Source organism: Salvelinus namaycush, chromosome 35 (genome assembly GCF_016432855.1).
Source record: "Salvelinus namaycush isolate Seneca chromosome 35, SaNama_1.0, whole genome shotgun sequence".
Lineage (NCBI taxonomy): Eukaryota > Metazoa > Chordata > Actinopteri > Salmoniformes > Salmonidae > Salvelinus > Salvelinus namaycush.
Genome location: NC_052341.1, coordinates 33,972,740 through 33,980,346, shown reverse-complemented (window position 1 = coordinate 33,980,346; position 7,607 = coordinate 33,972,740).

Genomic DNA, 7,607 nt, shown 5'->3' with positions numbered 1-7,607 from the left:
AATCAGTCACTGATTCATTACATGAATCACTGTCCAGAGGATATGCTGGTGTTCTTGCACTTTTTCCACCTTCATTATGACACATTTCTTTGTTTCCATTGAAAAGAGTCACTCAGCTGGCCATGTGACATGTTAGTTTTACTGCAGATGTCAGGAAATGATGTAGGAACTGTGAGGGTGAGTGCCTGTGAAGCTTGTCAGGTCATGTCTGGCAGAGAAATGTAACTCCCCATTTTTTTTATAAATGAATGGATGAGTTTTTGTTTGCATTCCCTTCATGAAGAGGCGGTTAGTCATCTTTTCACCTAGTATTTAAACTTAAAGGAAAACTACTCCCATTAGTCCATTTGTTAATATTATAGTTGCAAGATTTAGTTTTCAAGATTTATAACCTACAAAATACAGAAATAGAGCTGGTACTGGCTGTATTTCTGAAAATTGTATTGGTCACATACACGTGGTTAGCAGATGTTATTGCGGGTGTAGGGAGGAAAATGCTTGTTCTTCTAGCTCCGACAGTGCAGTAATATCTAACAAGTAATATCTAACAAATTACACAACATATACCCAATACACACAAATCTAAGTAGGAATGAATTAAGACTATGTACATACAGTTGAAGTCAGAAGTTTACATGGGTAATTCTGCAACTACGGGAACTTCTATGTCCTCATGGTCAATTTTGGGGATTTTATAAAAATATGTTTTTATTCTTTATGTTAAGCTCACACTACAATCACCCCATATTTTTTTCAACATCTCTATCAAGTATTTTAGCTACTTTTCAGATGCATTTTATACCTCAATTTCACTGTTTTGCCCTTGACTTTTGAGCTTCTATGTTTTTCTATGAGATAACATTACATAATGTGTAATTATTCATGTTATCTTCTAGAGAATTAAATAAAATCTATATCAATATTTATTGTGAGTATGCCCATTATATTGTTATTTCCACAAAATATACCTGTCCATTGGTAGTGGTGTCATTTCCACCACTGAGGGCAAATTCCTCATTAATAAAGTTTTGTCAAGAGAATGTTAATTTAGTTACCATGGAAATGTATTGTCACACTGAAGAACATGGCTGCAGAGGACAGTTGTTCCAGATGTGATGTCCAGAAGTTGAAGAAAAATCTAGGTAAATATTGCTTGTGTAGAGAATATTTTTATTGTCAGTCATTTCCAAACAGGCTACGATTTCTTTAATTTGTGGTAAATTTAGACTTTTTAAATATATTTGATGTATTTAGTGTAAACCATATGCAAGCTGTAATACTGGCCAAAACATGCTAAGCAGTGAGTCATTTTTCTCCAAAAACAGCAAAAGCGTAATTTCCATCACCAACTTTAAATGTGATGGAAATGTCAGAACGTGGTGGAAATGACAAAAATCCATTGTTATTACTTTTTACTTTTTTTTTAACTTTAGGCTTATTTAATAATGTTTTAAATTACTTTAATCTAGAAAATGCTCCAAGGTGTGCACAATTGGAAAACTTAAGTAGTATTTTTCTTTGTTTTTAGAAGATGCCACAAAAAACAGCATAGAGGTCACAGATATAGAAACAAAATGTAAAATGATCCTATACAGTTGATGTCGGAAGTTTACATACACTTAGGTTGGAGTCATTAACTCGTTTTTCAACCACTTCCACAAGTTATACATTCAAGAGTTGTGTTGAATTATTAATTTTAGGAAAACCTTTAAAAATTATATTTAATGCAAGTTAAAGTACAAATGTATAAGAAATGTGTTATAAAATAATTGTATGATACTTCATTTAACTAAAATGGATGTTTAATGATGTGATGGAAATGATATTTGTCTATTCCTGAATAGTACGATCGCAGCCATTATCAGATATTATTTCTAGACAAATCAAAGATGATTATAATACTGGTAAAATGGTGTTTCAATACATTTTAATTTCTGAATGCTTGCCGGGACAGTGCCCGAAGTTTCAGAATCACCCACATACACCTTAGCCAAATACATTTAAACTCAGTTTTTCACAATTCCTGACATTTAATCAGAGTAAAAATTCCCCGTCTTAGGTCAGTTAGGATCACCACTTTATTTTAAGAATGTTAAATGTCAGAATAGTAGTAGAGAGAATGATTTATTTCAGCTTTTATTTATTTCAGTACATTCCCAGTGGGTCAGAAGTTTACATACACTCAATTAGTATTTGGTAGCATTGCCTTTAAATTGTTTAACTTGGGTCAAACGTCTCGGGTAGCCTTCCACAAGCTTCCCACAATAAGTTGGGTGAATTTTGGCCCATTTCTCCTGAAACAGCTGCTGTAACTGAGTCAGGTTTGTAGGCCTCCTTGCTCGCACACCCTTTTTCAGTTCTGCAGATGGCATCATGAGGAAGGAAAATGATGTGGCTAAATTGAAGCAACATCTCAATGCTAACAAATACTAATTGAGTGTATGTAAACTTCTGACCCACTGGGAATGTGATGAAAGAAATAAAAGCTGAAATAAATCAAATGTATTTATATAGCCCTTCTTAGATCAGCTGATATCTCAAAGTGCTGTACAGAAACCCAGCCTAAACCCCAAACAGCAAGCAATGCAAGTGTAGAATCACTCTACTATTATTCTGACATTTCACATTCTTAAAATAAAGTGGTGATCCTAACTGACCTAAAACAGGATTAAATGTCAGGAATTGTTAAAAACTGAGTTTAAATGTATTTGGCTGAGGTGTATGTAAACTTCCTACTTCAACTGCACCTGTAAGAAAGAAACATTTGCCCTTGAACAGAAGATGTAAACAAAGACCCTCCAAACTAGTTCTGTCCATTTAATCTGGAGGTTGGCTAAAACACCTAACAGAGCATATGAATGAAAGGAGGTTAAGTAGTCCTCCAGATGAGCAGGGTGAGTTCGTGCCAGCATAGGCCGTTCTTCAGTCGCAACCGTTTGTGGCTCTGGCCCTTGGGGAGCCCAAAGCGGCTCGGGCTCAGGTGGTGATAGGAGTGGAGGAGGTCCATCAGGTGGTGTATCTGGCCTCTATGTCCATTTTGTGGGCATTTGTATTACTTGAGGGGCAGGGACTTTCCTGAGGTGGCTGGCGTGCTAGCGTGATCCATTTCTCAGCATGAAGGTGGCGAGCCCCAGTTGTCGACTGACCTGCAAGGGGTCTGATCAGAATGAGGCCATTCTGTTGCACCGCTGAGGCCGTCTGGCTCGGACCCAGTCTGACACTTGGATGATCGGCTTCTTCACCTTGTGTGCCTTGTCGAAACACTGTTTCATTGCTCTTTGGTGCCTTTGCCTGCTTTTCTTGGGTGCGCCTAGTCACCTAGAGACCCTGAGAGATGACTGCTCTGAGAGATGATGTTGCATCTGGACCCCTTTCGGATTGTTTGGCACTGAACTAAAAAAACAAAAGTATTTATCAAGTGAATATGTTGCAGGTACGCTCAGAGGATAGAGGTCTCTAGTGCCCAAAAGCCTGTATAACATGGGCAGCACCATTGAAGACTGATTCATTTGGATCTCTATACATCTCCATGGCTCAGGGGTGCCAGCAATTAAAAGTTAGTTAATTGTCCTTTTGAATTTCACTTTTTTGTTAACTAATTTAAAAAACAGCCGCCCCCAAAAGTGGTCTCTACTGCTTTTGCTCTTGCTGCTGAAAGTCTCTTCAAGCAGCCTGGTTTAATCTGGGTCGTCCTTGACCTCAGGCAAGGGAATCATACAGGCTACCGGTCTGAGGTAAATTCTGATGTTTTCCCAGAAGTGTTCCGCCAGGACTTGGCTACTGTCAGTATAGATAGCTTGAGGCAGCGAGCTGTCGTGCCACCTCATGAGGAGCAAGTTCGGAGTGACTGGGTCTGATCAGGCAGGAGGATGATGAATGGGAGTCACCCCATAGAGCACCATGGGGTGGTTCTGGAGTAGGGTGGCTTGCCTGAATGGCAATTGGAGGAAGGAGGTATGGTTTGCCATCTGTCGGAACACTGAAGATCTGAGTGGTGGAGTTGGCCTTCACATCACAGAAAGGGGCCTTGGAGGGTCCTCTTCACCAGGAGCCAGGTTGAACTTAGGTGAGAGAGTGAGATGACTGTTTGGAGACAGAAGTGGCCTTGGGAGTCCTGGGTACGGAGAGAAGCTACGGTCCCATAGACTCACTCTGATGAGTCACAGAAAGTGTGCAGTTCACATTCTACCATCTGGTTGTCTGCCCGTGGGGGCACATAGCATCAGGGCAGAGGTCTGAGAGCTCTTAGCATGTTGGAGAGGTCTGAGAGCTCACTTTCCCATGTCTTCCTTCTGTCCATCAGGAAGTCGGGCTGTATGGGGTCTTCCCAGCCCCTCATGCTGTACCAGAGGTCCTGTGCAAGAACCTTTGCCTGGGTTGTGAAAGGGAGGATGTAGCCTAAGGGATCATATTAGCTGGCCAGCTTTGTGTAAATGACCCTCAGAGTTGGTTTATCTTCTCTTTGGACAGCTCGTTGTTTGTAGCCGAGGGTGTCTGGCTGACAGCTCTTGCGCAGTCCCAGAGTTGGTTCTTGTGGATCGATGGTGGTCTAGGAGAGCCATAGCTCACTGCTCTCAGACCTCGCTTCTGGAGGAAGGTGTTCCACAAAAGAGGGTTTGTTACTGGCCCATTGCCTGAACTCGAAACCCCCCGACTAAGAGGCAGCAGTACAGCCTATCCGCCAACAACTTTCCCTCTGTCTCCGTGGGTAGACTTGAGACAGTTGTCCACATAGAAGGTGTGCTTGACTCCTAAACATAAGTGTTGCCATCATGGAGCATGTTTCTGGAGGGCATAGATGGCAAAGCAAGGACAACACGTCGTTCCGAAGGGTTGGACCTGCCATTCATAGGTGCTGGGCTCTGCTTTTCAGTCCAAATCCCTCCAAATGAACCTGAGGAGTGGCTTGTAGAAGGGAAGAAGGCACACCTGGTGCAACATGCCTTTGACATTGCTGCTTATAGCCACTGTGTGTTGCCCAAACCTGAGGAGCATTCAGAGCAGGGAAGGGCCAAGTGTTGGTCCTGGTAGGAGGCATTCGTTCAGGATCTGACTGATGTGCTGATAGGAGCAGTTGAACACTAGTCTGCATTTGCCGGTGTGTTGCTCAACAAGGTGGTGTGGCAGGTACCAGAATTCCAGGGATCCTTCCCCAGCATCAGGAGGGAGTTTGGTGACATAGCCTGATGTTACCAGCTTTTAGATCTCCTGATGGTGGACTTCGGCCAGCCTCAGATTTCTTAGCAACCGACGCTCAGTGCCACGAATGGAAGGCATCACTGCTCGTTTTGTAGCATGAAGCTGTGGGCTCTTGGGGGCCCTGAGTAGAGGCTTTGCATATCTCTGGACCCCATCCACCAAGATTCTTGTGGTCTTTTCTTCCAGTAGATTTAAGGCACACTGATCTTGTTTGGAACGTATGACTTCATTTTCGTCTCGATGGAGGAATGTGTCCACTTGCCATAGCTTTTCTACATTCTTCAGGAGTTCAGTGGCTGGGGGAACAATGGTAGAGAATAGGCATTGCTGGACGTCTGTGTGTGGCATCAGGCTTGCCGGGTCCTGCACAACCCAACCAAGCTGGACAGTGACAGGGCCTCCCAGAGGGCCAATATGGACTGGATTGATGGGAACCAGCAGGTGTGGATGGTCAGACCCTATGAGCAATAGAGGCTGTGTCCTGTGGATCTATGGAAGCGGCAAGGCCTTCAGGTCTGGGTTCCTCCTCTGAAGCATGTCAGTAGAAGGTGTGCTCGGCTAGTCTGAGACTGCCTGCTGTGAAAGCATTTTGGACTTGATACTGGGTGCAACGGTCTCCTTCAGGGTATATGGTGAATGACGCAGAAGTTCCGCTTACTTGGCGTACATCTTGATGCATAGTTCAAAGGCTCAGTACCTCTGGTTCACCCTCTATGGTAACCCAAGGCAGTAGGCAGCAGCAGGAAGAATGGATCGTTCAGAGCTGTCATCAAGAATGTCTCCATCGCCTTCTCACCATGATGTAGGATGAGTGACCACTTTTAACGTCACTCGTGGTGAGCGGTTTGGGCGGTCAAGGTATAGGACCCCCGTCTCGGCTGTGTCGGTGCTGACCATAAGGACATTCCTGTGCTCTTGCGGTATGACCTCATGTAGCACGGTGAGGTGTAACTCCTTGAAGGTGTTGCATGGGGGGGAGGCACACCTCCAGCAAAGGCCTTTAACTGAGACCAATCCCTGACCTTCTCCCTCGAGAGCTGCTTAAACTCAGGAAAGGAGCATAGGATGTGTTCTTCTCCTTCACACTAAGGACAATATAATTTCATTCTTAGGCTTGTTCTAGTTCGATTGTTGCTGCTTACCACACAGAGAGCTGTAACTGGCTTGTTTGTCAAGTTCACTGGTCAGGAACATGTTGGTGGTACCCAGGCAACGTGGTTATTTCCAGTTAACTTCCTTCTTGTCCTGGTAGTGGACAGAAGCTGTCTGAGAGAGTCTTTTGGCCTTTGCTTTCACCAGCAACCAATCAGACAGGTTCTGGAGGGTATAGATTTGGCCTACTCTATCTCCTAAGATACCACAACTCAAGCAGTTCTCAATAAACCCATCACGGTATGCAGGTGGAAGTTTACCCAGTAACCAGTTCATATGATCACACTTGAGCTCAGCGCCCTGGTCACCTTCCAATGTCCGCAGAAATGCCCATCAACAATTGGATGGAGAGGGCTAATTCTTAGAAGGCTGTGGCATCTACCCTCACGTGGCACATTGAAGATGTTGCCAATTTCACTCTGTACGAGCTGACAGGGCTGCCCATACTTGGCATTGAGAGCTGAGGTGTATCGCCTGGTTTCGTACATGCATGATTTCGCCAGTTTCTGTCCACTTGGAAGTTCCAGACGATCCAGGAGCACTTGAAACTTGTACTGCTTTCAGAGGTGACCATGGTTACCTAGGAGCCTGTCTAGCGCTATTTTCAAGGGGATGAAAGCACTCCCTTTCCCACTTTCGAAGTAAGACAGCTTAGGCCTGGGTATACCATAAGCGGAGGCGACAAGGAGCTCCATCATGTTGGCCCCATTGTCTGGCAGTGGTAGCGTATAGTTAGAGAAAGGAGCTAGGGTGCTCCACCCCTGCCAGTTGCTTAGTGGAAGGCCCGGGAGGATAGTTGTGCTGGTGGATCAGAGCCAGGGCCAGACTGGGCCCCCTGGCATTCTTCTGGTGGGCGTGGCCCAGAAGCTTGAGGTGGGTTTGGAACCCAGCTAAGCAGGGAATGCTGGGGTAGCTCCCTCATTTGGAGTCCAGAACCCTGCTTGGAAACACCAGTTGAGATGGGGTTTGGAGCCCACGGCTAGTCGGCTGACGCTGAGGTTGGTTTGGAAACTTGCCGGGAGGTAATGGCAGAGGTGGGGTTTGACTTTGTACTAGAGGTCGACCGATTAATTGGCATGGCCGATTAATTAGGGCCGATTTTCACATTTTCAGCATTTTTGGTAATCAGCCTTTTTGGACGCCGATTATGGCCGATTACGTTGCAATCCATGAAACTGCGTGGCAGGCTGACCACCTGTTACACGAGTACAGCGTCAAAAGGACCTTGTGGCTGCAATGAGCCAAGGTAAGTTGCT